Genomic DNA, 12,727 nt, shown 5'->3' on the forward strand with positions numbered 1-12,727 from the left:
CTTCTTCCTAGACTTGCAGCTAGACTACATGTGCCAATCTCCCTTTCAGGTAAGTATCACTACACAACAGACATCCAGCCAATGGTATATGAGCAGAACTAATGCATTCATTCAAGATTATGTGTTTAAGGCCAGGCGCAGTGGCTCACACCTGTAATCCCAGCACTTGGAGTGGCTGAGGTGGGCGGATTGCCTGAGGTCCAGGAGTTCGAGACCAGCCTGGTCAACATGGCAAAACCCCATCTCTACTAAAAATACAAAAATTAGCTGTGCGTAGTAGCGCAAGCCTGTAATCCCAGCTACTTGGGAGACTGAGGCAGGAGAATCGCTTGAGCCCACAGGGCAGAGGTTGCAGTGAGCCAAGATCGCGCCACTGCACTCTAGCCTGGGCGACAGAGCAAGACTCATCTCAAAAAAATAAGATTATGTGTTTAGAAAGTAGATATGCTTCTTGCCTTTCCCTTTCACCATCCACTGGCTGGCTGTAGTTGAAAAGAAAGCCCTAAGGAACTGTTGAGTCATAAAATGGAAGAATCCACAGTGCCTGAATCATTGAGAGGAAAGTGATCCACCAACAAAGACCATGATATAAGCAAAAATTAAACTTGTGCTTGAGCTTGTATCTATTTTCAGGTCTTTCAGTTATGACGGTTGAGCCTACCCTAACCACTAACCATCATCTTTTAATAAAGAAATGCATGGGTGACATAAAAGACTCAAAGAAATGCTGAAAGTCTGAAAACAACTACAGCAAGAAATAGAGAAATGTATTGTGCAGAAAAAGGTAAAAGAACTCTCTCATGACTAAGGCTGGAAAACATACATTTTTATACATCTCCAATACACACATTTTCATTTTCACAATAACCATCAGAAACCCAAGTATAGGAGTGGAAAAGAAGACTGATAGCAAGTTGCACGTTGCTTCTATATCCATTAAGACTAAGAAAATTTTAACAATGTCGTGGATTCCTACAAGTCAAATCATAAGTAATGTCATAATAGGCATGCTGTGCTATATATGCAACGATTTAAACAAGTTCAGCATCACTGGTGAAAACTAGTGAACTACAAGGTAAAGAATTGGGAAGTGTTAAGTGTCAAATGGCAAAGTTTAATGAGTTGGGCAGTGGAATACAATGTAGCAAAAGCCAGGAAATACATTACAGAAATAGGAATAAGATTATCTCTCCATTCTATTGTTTTTAAAACAGTTCTTAAGGCAGTTTCTGCCATACCAGAAAATAACTACATGGGGCTTACTACTTACAAGGGGCTTTATAAGTCCCTTAACTTCTCTGTGCCTGTTTGCTCCCTGATATGACAGGGTTCACTGTTGATACATTTAAAAATGTAAACAAAGTACTCAGCACAGTGCCTAGAAAATGGCAACTGCTTAATAAAAACTTGTCATTGCTATTTATTATTAGTAAGAAAAAGACCAGGTTAGGTTAAATTGCTAAACTCGTTCCTATTTTAAAATTCTGTGAATCTGGCCAGGCACAGGGGCTCATGCCTGTAATCGCAGCACTTCTGAGGCAAACGCAGGAGGATTGCTTGAGATCAGGAGTTCAAGACCAGCCTGGGCAATATAGTGAGACACTGTCTCTAATAAATATTTTTTAATTAGCCAGGCATGGTGGCACACACCTGTCATTCTAGTTACTCAGGAGGTTAAGACAGAAGAATCGCATGAGGCAGTTCAAAGCTGCAGTGAGCTATAAATGTGCCACTGCACTCCTGCCTGGACAGCAGAGCAAGATTCTGTTTTTAAAAATAATAAATAAAATTATGTTAGTGTTTGTGTGCGTGTGTGTGTGTGTGTATGTGTGTGTGTGTGTATTTGTTTTTGAGACAGTCTTGTTCTGTTGCCCAGGCTGGAGTGCAATGGCACAGTCTCGGCTCACTGCAAACTCTACCTTCCAGGTTCAAGCGATTTTTGTGCCTCAGTCTCCTGAGTAGCTAGGAATATAGGCACCTGCCACCACACCTAGCTAATTTTGGTAATTTTAGTAGAGACAGGGTTTTGCCATGTTGGCCAGGCTGGTATCAAACTCCTGGGCTCAAGCAAACCACCTGCCTTGGCCTCCCAAAGTGCTGGGATTACAGGCATGAGCCACTGCCCCCAGCAGTATCTATACTTTTTAGATAAGTATCCCAGCTACTTAATGGTGGGTAGGGATGGGGAAAAGGGGTTAATACTAGCAAACATAATGAAAGAAAAAAGTGAAAATATACTCGTTCTGATAGGTCCTATGAGCATAATCCTGAAGACAGATAAAAGAATGTGGCAGCCTTTAGATGTGAATGCTATACCTGGAGAGGCTGAGAGCAAAGAAACCCCAAACTCCAGGCAATAAAAGGAAAATCTAGGCCAGGGTCCAGAGGCAAACAGAACCCAGTGGCCAGGACTGGCTTCCTTTTAGGCAGGACAAGAGAAATAAACATTTCATGCTCTCCATGGACTTCAAATTCATCCAATCCAGCCACCTTATTTGACAGAGGAGAAAAGTGAAAGGTCCAGACACTAACCAAAGGCACACTGGAGTGGCTAAAATGTGGCTGCAGGGATGCTCAGAAGTAGGCACTGCCCACCTTTGACTTAGCCTACATACATGGTCCCCAAGGCGTTGTCCCCATAGAATCCAACACCTTTGATAAGGGTGACAAAATAATTTTTATAAGTCATCTTGTTAGGAATTCATTTTCCAGATTGTTAAGAGATTGGATTAGGTGGGTAAGTGGGGGAAGGGAGAAATTGGTGAAAAGAAGGAAGCTCTGGTGTCCTGACAGGGGTGCTGAGTCCTCAATGGACATTAAGTGGCCTCCTTATTTGTAGATTCCTCCACTGATTTTCTTCAAGGATTCCTTTTATAATGTCACTTCGCCCCTTCCCTCTCCTAAATATCCTTAAGATATTAAACCTCTCAGCACCTTAAGAGGGGAAAATTTTTTGAGATAAAATAAAAGATTAAAACTGCCAAATGTGTAGGGAAGGAGATGCCTAAAAAACATACAGTGTAAAGTATCCAGTTGAATAGATTACCTGAAATACACCTGCCTGTGTGGTATCTGGTGTCCAATTACACCCAATATACTCTTATCACTTATTGCTTGAATTAGGGACTGACTGAATTATGGGGCAACCATTCATGAACAACTGCTTACTAGGAGTCACCCACATGAAAGGCACTTGTGTGAGGTCTATAAAATTGTGTAAGATCCAGCATGATCTTCCATAGGAAAGGAAATTATGCATGTCTGCAAAGAATTACAGGAGACAAGCATCTATAAGGGAATTATGAGTAGCATAAAAAGAGTAGCTAAAGGGTTTAGAAAATATACAAGACATTTCTGACTGGTGCTGTGAGGGAAAATGTCATAAAAATTAGTAGCCAGGGGTCAGGGCACTCAAGGTTTGTTAGGATTTCAAAAAGTGAAATAAAAGGAAGAACATCAGAATAGGGACAGCATAGGAATATATATTTAGGGAATTCCAACTAGTCCAATGTGACTGGATCATAGAGAAGATAAGGACAGCGCCTTAATATTAGGGTGAGAATGGAGGAGTCCTTGAATTAATTCCAGGACAAATATTTAGAATTTGATCAAATAGGGCAGAGTAACCCATGGAACGGTGGAGCAGAGAGAGTGACATGATCAAAGCAGTTTGGGCATTACCACAATGAAACAAAACATTCTTTCTTTTTATTGTTTTTTATTATTTATCTATTCATTTATCTTTTTGAGACAGGGTCTTGCTCTGTTGCCTAAGTTAGAGTGCAGTGGTACAATCATGGCTCACTGCAGCCTCAGCCTCCTGGGCTCAAGGGATCCTCCCACCTCAGCCTCCTAAGTAGGAGGCACGCACCACCAGACGCAGCTTATTTTTTATGTTTTGTAGAGACAGGGTCTCACATGTCACCCAGGCTGGTATCAAACTCCTGGGCTCAAGCGATCCTCCTACCTTGGCCTCCCGAAGTACTGGGATTACAGGCATGAGCCACCACTTAGCCAATATCCTTTCTTTTATTCAGTTAAAATTGAAAGAAAGCAACTTTTGAGAACCTAGTACTCTGAACTGTATTATTTTTGTCACTTTTGAAGTACACTTAGAAGCTTATTTTATGTTTTCTTGGAATCTTGACCAAAGTTTTCCTAATAAGTTTACCTTGAACATAAACTTTTGTTCCATATATGTGTATAGCTATCTAAAGTTTTTGCTTGGCCTTGGTGGTCATCAGCAGATACAAGTAGCAAAGCATTCTAAGCATGTCACCCCATTGTTACCAAGTAATACTCAGAGGTTATCTCATTTGACAGTAGCAGCTTCTAGAAATCTCGATTTCAGAAAATAGTCTGTCTGTCATAGTTTGTGGGGTTTGTTTTTCCCCCTATATTAAAACCTTTTATAGAAGGATATATGTGGACAATCCAGCATGAGATTCCACAGAGGACATTTCAGTATTCAAAAAATATAAGGCTTGAAAAATCTAAATCAAACAGTCATTGTTCTAAAGTACCCAGACTTTGACAGTATCTCAATGTCAAAAATACAGTACATGAATAATTATTTCATTTGAATAATTAAAAGATGTCCCCAAATAATGTCTTTAAGTTTTGTCAATACATATATAAAGAAAAATTATTCCTCTAGTAACAATACTTCTGACACCAAATGTATGGGTTTTTCACACCAAGAAACTATCTAGGGACACCAAGTGAATGATCTTTTTTATTTTATTTTTTTTTTGAGGCGGAGTCTTGCTCTGTTGCCCGGACTGGAGTGCAGTGGCCGGATCTCAGCTCACTGCAAGCTCCGCCTCCCGGGTTTACGCCATTCTCCTGGCTCAGCCTCCCGAGTAGCTGGGACTACAGGCGCCGCCACCTCGCCCGGCTAGTTTTGTATTTTAGTAGAGACGGGGTTTCACCGTGTTAGCCAGGATGGTCTCGATCTCCTGACCTCGTGATCCGCCCGTCTCGGCCTCCCAAAGTGCTGGGATTACAGGCCTGAGCCACCGCGCCCGGCCCCAAGTGAATGTTCTACAATTTAATTCAGTCTGACACTAATGGCCCAGAGTTTGTGCAGACACCACAGGGTAAGGGCTCAGTCCCATGAGACTGCCCTCCACTTCAGATGCCAGTCAAAAATAGGGGGCCCCAGGATATCCACACTTCTGTTAAACTTAGCTACAAATCAGGGGTTCCTACAACTCCATCCTCAGATTTGATAATTTGCTGTAATGGCTAACAGAACTTTACTTACTTTTTTTTTTTCCTCTTTTTTTTTTTTTTTTTTATACAAGGTCTCGCTCTGTCACTCAAGCTGGAGTGTAGTGGCACTAACGCAGCTCACTGCAGCCTTGACCTCCTGGCCCCAAGAGATCCTCTTGCCTCAGCCTCCAGAGTAGTGAGGACTACAAGCATGGACCACCACGCCTAGCTAGTTTTTTGTTGTTGTTGTTGTTGTTGTTGTTGTTGTTGTTGTTGTTGTTTAATTTTTTGTACAGACAGGGTCTCTCCACATGGCCCAGGCTGATCTCAAACACCTGGGCTCAAGTTATCCTCCTGTCTTGGCCTTCCAAAGTGCTGGGCTTACAGGTGTGAGCCACCACAACGGGCCTGCTTATGTATACCAGTTTATTACAAAAGGTATTATAAAAGACACAAATCAACAGCCAGATGAAGAGGTACACAGGGCAAGAAATGGGAGAAGGGGTACCCTCTCTGGGCATGCCTTCCTTCCAGCACCTCCATGTATTCACCGACTCAGAAGCTTTCCAAAATTCAAGGTTTTTATGAAGGCTCCGTGATATGGGCATGATTGATTAAATCATTATCCACTGGTGACTGACTGATTTCCAGCCACTCTCCCCTCCCCAGAGATCTGGAGTGGAGCTGAAATTCTAACCCTCTAATTACATAGTTGGTTCCTCTGGTACCAGCTCCCATCCCCATCCTGAAGCTATCTATGGTTCTACCAAGAGTCACCTGTCATCTCAGCAGTGTAGAAAAAGACACTCATCATTCCAGAGATTCCAAGGGTCTTAAAAGTTCGTTAGTCAGAACAGGGGACAAGTATCTTTCTCACTATATCACAATATATCACAATATATTTGTACTTGAGAAGGAGAGACATCTATTAACCAATTTTTCCCACTAATTTTGTGAACTAATTGAACCAAAGCCTGACCTAAATAAATCATAAATCGTGTTTTTGCTGCATAAATCAGAAATCTGGTTTTGAAAGAACATAAAATTCTCAACTGAAAAATAGGAAATAAGAGCACAGATATGATATAGGAAGAAATACACAACCCAAAGAACTAGTAAGAGCCTCTAACAAAAGATCAAAATCCTGGAAGACAAGCCAAAGGAAACAAACAAACAAACTTGGTCACATTCACGTCAGGACACAAATTAGAATTCTCGATGCATTCTGACCACAATCATTATCTAAACATTCTCAGGTATTCAAAGCATCAACATCTCTTCCTTTCTTTTTCTTAAATGTTCCTGAGATCAATCCCCGGTTATATATTACAGGAAGAAGTCTATTCTAAAATTGTTAGAGATTTCCTGGCTTGCAGCCACATTGGCGGTTGTCTTTCTCACTTGGAGTTGAGTTTGATTATATCTTCCTCTTACATTTCTTTCACACATCATGTCAACAATTCTAAAACAAAGAAAAGTAAAGCACACTTTATTAGTTTCTTCTTGCCCTAACATACCACTTCTAAGTTTTCTTATCTCAAAAGTCTTAAGACATGATGGAATCATTTAAGTATTTTGATGAGCAACTAAAATTTACTTAATAATATCTTCTTAGTTTAGTTCCATTCAGCTCTACGCTATCTCCCAAGAAACAATTTTTGAATTCGGCAGGTTGAGTGGGGTTTCAACCCTGATGATTAATAATTTTCTCCTTATACTCCAGGTAAAAAATATACAAAATATACCCCATTGTCAAAACTGAACAGAGTAACTGGCAGGCCATCTGACACTTTTATTTTATTTATTTATTTACTTATTTCAGACAGAGTCTCCTTCTGTCACCCAGGCTGAAGTGCAATGACACAATCTTGACTCACTGCAACCTCTGCCTCCTGGGTTCAAGCAATTCTCCTGCCTCAGCCTTCCAAGTAGCTGGGATTACAGGTGCCCACCACCATGCCCGGCTAATTTTTATATTTTTAGTGGAGACGGGGTTTTGCCATGTTAGCCAGGCTGATCTCAAACTCCTGACCTCAGGTGATCCACCTGCCCAGGCCTCCCATCCCAAAGTGCTGGGATTATAGGTATGAGCCATCGTGCCTGTCTGGCTTTTTTTTTTTTTTTTTTTTTTTTTTTTTTTTTGAGACAGTCTCAAGCAATTCTCAAGTTTTGACCTCCTGAGCAGCTGAGACTACAGGCACAGGCCACCATGCCTGACTAATTTTTGTATTTTTTGTAAATAGGGGGTTTCCATGTTGTCCAGGCTGGTCTCAAAACACTTGGGCTCAAGCGATCCACCTGCCTTGGCCTCCCAAAGCAAAGTGCTGGGATTACAGGCGTGATCCACTGCACGTGACCTATCTGACACATTTTTAAGCAAGTGTGTTAAAGGTGACAAGAATGAAGAGTTACCATTTTAACACCAACCCTGAGCTTTAAACTTCACAGACATAGTGACAAGTATTCATTTCTTGCATATGCAAAATTTTACTGAAGATTTCCCATATAATTTTCAACAGAAAGATCATTTTTGAAAGTACACGATTATGTTGGCTTTTTCATACAATGAAGTACACAATAGCAAACATTCCTGAAACAAAGATGATCTTTTCTATCGTCTTCAGGAAATAAGTCCCTCTGTTACTGAAGTGACATTCTCTTCAGCAGGAAGCTGTCTCCAACTACTTGAGCCAATATTAACCTTTTCCTTCATAATCACAACAGTTCTGGCCAATATCCTACCACTGGAAAAATGATTGTACAAGGTCTTATGTTGGTCTCCAATTGTGTTCCATCTATGTTTTACCTTGTTAAACAACTGTAAGCTTTTCAAAAGAGGATAACTTTTTTTAATCTAGCACTTATTACAATATAATGCTGCACAAGAATACAGAAAATTTCATTTAAGAAGACTAGTGTTCATATATTTGATTTCTAGTCCTCTTTCTGAAGTGTTGTTTCTGCACTTAGGATCGCCCCATGAGTCCAGGTGTTGACAAACAGAAAGAATCAAGTTTTGGAAAACCTAAACAGAAACATCATCACATTAAAAAAAAAAAAACTGAGAAATTAGATACTGATCTGAAAATTGCTTCCCTTCTCTAGTAACCATAGCTACCACTAACTCACCTCTCCTCTCCCCAGCCCAACACACTAAACTAACCAAAAAAAATATACGGATAATTCATGCACAACATGCAAGAATTCTTTGCCCAAATTTTCAAGCTAACTATATTCTTTGCCCATATTTTCCTATTTGAGTATATGAAGGAAAAATACAGGATGGAAGCTAGTCTTTTGAAGTCTACTACTTGCCAGGTACATTGCTAGCAATTGCACACATGTCATTGCGTTTAGTGTCCATATTTTGCCAATGAGACAATTGAGGCTGAGTTTTAAAGGATGACCTAAGGCCAAAGTCTTTGGCTCCCTGCTCCGCAACTACCCTCAGCTAGAGTTTGTTCCACAGTTCGGTTGCTCATTGAGAAAACATTTATTGAGGGCGTATTACAAGCTAGTCACCCCTTTAGGCATTAGAGGTCACTCATTGAGAAAACATTTATTGAGGGTATATTACAAGCTAGTCACCACTCCAGGCATTAGAGTTTTGAAAGTATGCAAGACAGAACAAGCCCTACTACTCTCATAGAACTTACATGCTAGAGAGGAAAGAAAACAACCAAACAGAGTAAGTTCACAGTTATAGTTTACCAACATGAGTTACGCACAATCATCATCAAATCTTTTAAAATATCTACAATAAGATTAGTTACAACAAACTAAAGGGGGTGGTAACATTCACTAACAATTGGTAACACTGTGGCCCTTTTGTCAATTCCTGAACCAAGCCATTGCATCTTTGAATGAATCACAAGGAAGAGAGAAAGAAGCAGAGCTCTAATGCTGCTTTCAATTTCTTTATAAAATAAAATGACTCTGTGAGCTATGAGAATGGACTGTTGCAATGAATCCAGTGTTGGTTCTCAAACCCCAAACCCCATATTTATCCATTTATTCATTAAAATATTGCTGTATTTGAAGAGTTGATTTGTAAAAGTCAAGGAAGTGTTGTAATTTGACATAACGCCCCTGTGAGAAACGGGGTGGGGGGGGGGTTTCAACATCCACATCACAAGGTTCCCCAGGCTGCACACGGTCTCCATTGGGCAATGGCATCCTGCTGTCATGTGCTGGCCAGCAAGAACTGCAGGACTGGGACTAGAGTGGTCAGTAGCTACCAAGAAGTGCCTGGGCCCAGTGTGACAGCTGCCAACACCCTCCACACGCCAAAAACAAACTTCACATCTCTTTAAACTTGGAACACGTGCAAAATACTAACAGTTTTGTTTTAGCAATAAAGACTCCCTGTCACTTACTAACTTCCTCCCCTCACCTATTTATACAAGTATAAGTTGACTAGCTGCTATTTCTATAGCTGCCTCCTATGATATTTATAATGTGTTGTGTGATTTGGGTTGCCCATGTCACTAACACTTTGCGAGAATTTGTGTTTGTAAATTACTCTGGAACTCTTCTGGGAGTGAATATTCCACTGCACAAGGTGGAAGCCAGACTAGAGACCATCTGCTAAGAGCAGCACTTCATTCACCCAGCTACACCTTCCTGCCAAAGCAGTCTCTGCAAATCTATTTTTTGCTGGTAGAAGTTACTACGTGGGGAGTGGAGGCTGTTTTAAGTTATCAGTGTGCACCTTCCATTTCCTCCTAGGACGGTCACATGCCAGCCGCTGAGTTTCTCAAAGAAGCCTCAGCCCCCCTCCAGACTCGTTCTCACTCTTGCTTCGGAAGGGAGCAACAATCCTTATCAGACTAACCCCGTCTACAAACTAAAAGTTTGCATAAACTTTCAATGGGGTACCAGCCCTCGCCCCAAAAGTCCTGCCACTGTACTGTTTTACAACTGCCACCTCCAAAATATAAACAACGAACCCCTAGAGAAAAGCGAGTCCATCTTCTGCTGGTGGGAAGAAATTCTAACTCTTTCCCGTTTCCCGCCACCACCTACCGCAACACTGGAGTCCCAGAACACTAGCCCGGGTCAGAAAGGGACCACTCCCCGCTAGAATCCTAAGCGCGGGGGAAGGGGTCTCCCAGGAAGCACACACCTGAGATAGATCCTCACGCGCGAGGGGCCAGCGGGCAGGAGCACCCAGTTTCTCCAGCCTGGGTGGAGTCGGCCTCCCCCCGGAATCAGAGCCTCAGCCCGGGTGCTCGCAGCGAGGCGCGCGGGGCTGTCACTCGAGGCGGGCTGGGCGGGTGTAACTCGAGCGCCGGGCGGGCCGCGCCCCCGCCTTCCCTCTTCCCGACTTCCTCCTCCCGCTCCCGCGCCTGCTCCCTCCCGGAAGGCTGACCCGGGCGGCGAGGCCGCCACCTCCAGCCCGGATGCCTCGGGCCCAGGCTCCTCCGGCCCAGCGGGGAAACGCGGAAGTGGGGGCAGGAACCGGGGCCGGGGTTGGCTGGGGTGTGGGATGGAAAAGCGCTGCGAAGAGCGGGCGGCGAGCGAGGAGGTCTTCGCGGCCCAATGAACGTGACTAGACAGGGACGCGGCTCCCGCCGCCGGGTGGGGTCGCGCAGCGCCACACGCAAGGGCCCTCGCCCGCGGCTGCAGTTCCTGCTTTGTGCCTCGGTGGTGCCGGACCCCAGACCTCCGCCCCGCCTTGCCAGCGGGCTGGCGGACTGGAAAGCCTGAGCTAGGCCAGGCTGGGGAAGACGGTGGCGGTGCCCGATTTCCTGTGTCCTCGCCCATGCGGGCCGCCCTGGCCATCTGCCTGGGGGAAGGGAGACACTCGCCGGCCGGCAGGCTGGCGGGGCTGGCTTACCTGACGACTTCTCGTTGTCCTCTCCCGGATCTGGCTTCTCCTACTCTGCACCTCCCGGCCGGCCGGCTTCCCTAGGCCTACAGACGCGTCCAGGAGGCGGGCGACCCTGCGACCCCGCCGTCAGAACCCAGAACTCTCGCCCGGCTCCCCCGGCGGGCTCAAGCCGCGCCAGGCCTCCTGGCTCCCCGCCTGAATGTCAGCGCAGGGACCCGCAGGGAAGACCAAGCCCAAGCTCCAGGGGGTGGAATGCTGAGCACAGGTTCCCCAGGCCCAGCTTCATACAGGTGGGGGGAGGCGGAGAGCCCCGGCAGTTGAACAGCGGGCTTCCCACTTGCAAACCCCTCAACCCCCCAAAAAAAGAAACTACCCTGCCCACTGAGCATGCCCAGCTCACTTGTTGGAACTACTAGGGCTAGACAAGCCCAAGGGGACCTAAGGAAGGCGGAGTTGGGGCTCAAATGGACCCCACTTCTTTAAGAGCTTTGCTCCGAAGACCTCTGGGTGCTGTACTAATAACTTTTCTATCGTGGCATTGGAAAATATCCAGGAGATGGACGGAAATGCCTTTCCAAAAGAAGGAAGAAAATTAGTGTGAACCAAAAACGCAGTGGTATTTTTTAAATAAAGTATTAAGTCACTCATTTAATGTCCTTAAATACCGCAGAACTCCTATAGTTGACCCAGAGGAATGCATTTATTTATTAAGTCCCAAACTCAGTAACTTGAGGGAATCATCCATAGTCCACAGAGGAGCAATGATTCTCACCCTTGGACACAGGGGAGGGGGCGGGGAGGGGCGAAATGCCAGATTTCCATCCCCAAGTCCAATGAATCCGTCTGGACGTGGGATCTGCAAGTCCTTGTATTTCAAAACTGGGTCTAAAAGTGTAGTCACTGGAGCCCGCAGCATCAGCATCACCTGAGAACTTGATAGAAACTGTACTCCGGTGACCTGATTCATAGACTGGGGCTGGGGCTGAGCTACCCAGATTTTACAAGCCCTTCAGGTAGTTCTGGTGCACACTAAAGTTTGAGAACCATGGTTTAAAAGCTCCCCCCAGTTGAATCTAATGAGCAACCAGAGAAAAGAAATTGTAACTGAGAAAAGAAAAATAGTTCAGAGCATTTGAGCAATGTGAGGTATGCAAAATTTATCAGGCCCAGAGAGACTTGAGTATGGGACATAGGTTGCGCCCCTACACTCATGCTCAGGGGCGATTGTTTAAAGGCATTTTGTTCATGATTGACTGCCCAACCATAACTTCATGTTCCTGGAATTTGTGATACGAAGAACAATCTATAGGCAATCAATAGTTTATGTTGTTTTTATGTAAATTATTGGTAAACAACTTGGAAACCGCCTCTTCTTTTCCTTTAAAAACTTTATTGTGGCCGGGTGGGCGCGGTGGCTCAGCCTATAATCTCAGCACTTTGGGAGTATGAGGTGGGCAGATCAAGAGGTCAGGAATTCGAGACCAGCTCAACCAACATTGTGAAACTCCATCTCTACTAAAAATACAAAAATTAGCCGCGCATGGTGGCGAATGCCTGTAATCCCAGCTCCTCAGGAAGCTGAGGCGGGAGAATCACTTGAATCTGGGAGGCGAAGGTTATAGTGAGCTGATATGGCACCACTGAACTCCAGCCTGGGCGACAGAGTGAGACTCCATCTCA

The 12,727-nt window shown here is 44.2% G+C and overlaps 1 protein-coding gene across 2 annotated transcripts in view; it reads right to left on the reverse strand.

The window, feature by feature from the left end:
- The window catches only part of GPD2 (glycerol-3-phosphate dehydrogenase 2), a 154,204-nt gene extending 142,510 nt beyond the window's left edge, over positions 1-11,694 (reverse strand). Inside the window, exon 1 of one of the 2 annotated variants that reach the window (XM_017887037.1) lies at positions 11,054-11,694. The gene's annotated coding sequence lies outside the window, so the exon portion shown is untranslated. Of the gene's footprint in view, positions 1-10,339; positions 10,640-11,053 lie in introns of those variants that run through there. The other variant, XM_017887036.1, reaches the window with a different exon arrangement.
- Positions 11,695-12,727: the final 1,033 nt, after the last annotated feature.

The sequence above is a fragment of the Rhinopithecus bieti genome, unplaced genomic scaffold (genome assembly GCF_001698545.2).
Source record: "Rhinopithecus bieti isolate Rb0 unplaced genomic scaffold, ASM169854v2 scaffold_15113, whole genome shotgun sequence".
NCBI classification, from domain to species: domain Eukaryota; kingdom Metazoa; phylum Chordata; class Mammalia; order Primates; family Cercopithecidae; genus Rhinopithecus; species Rhinopithecus bieti.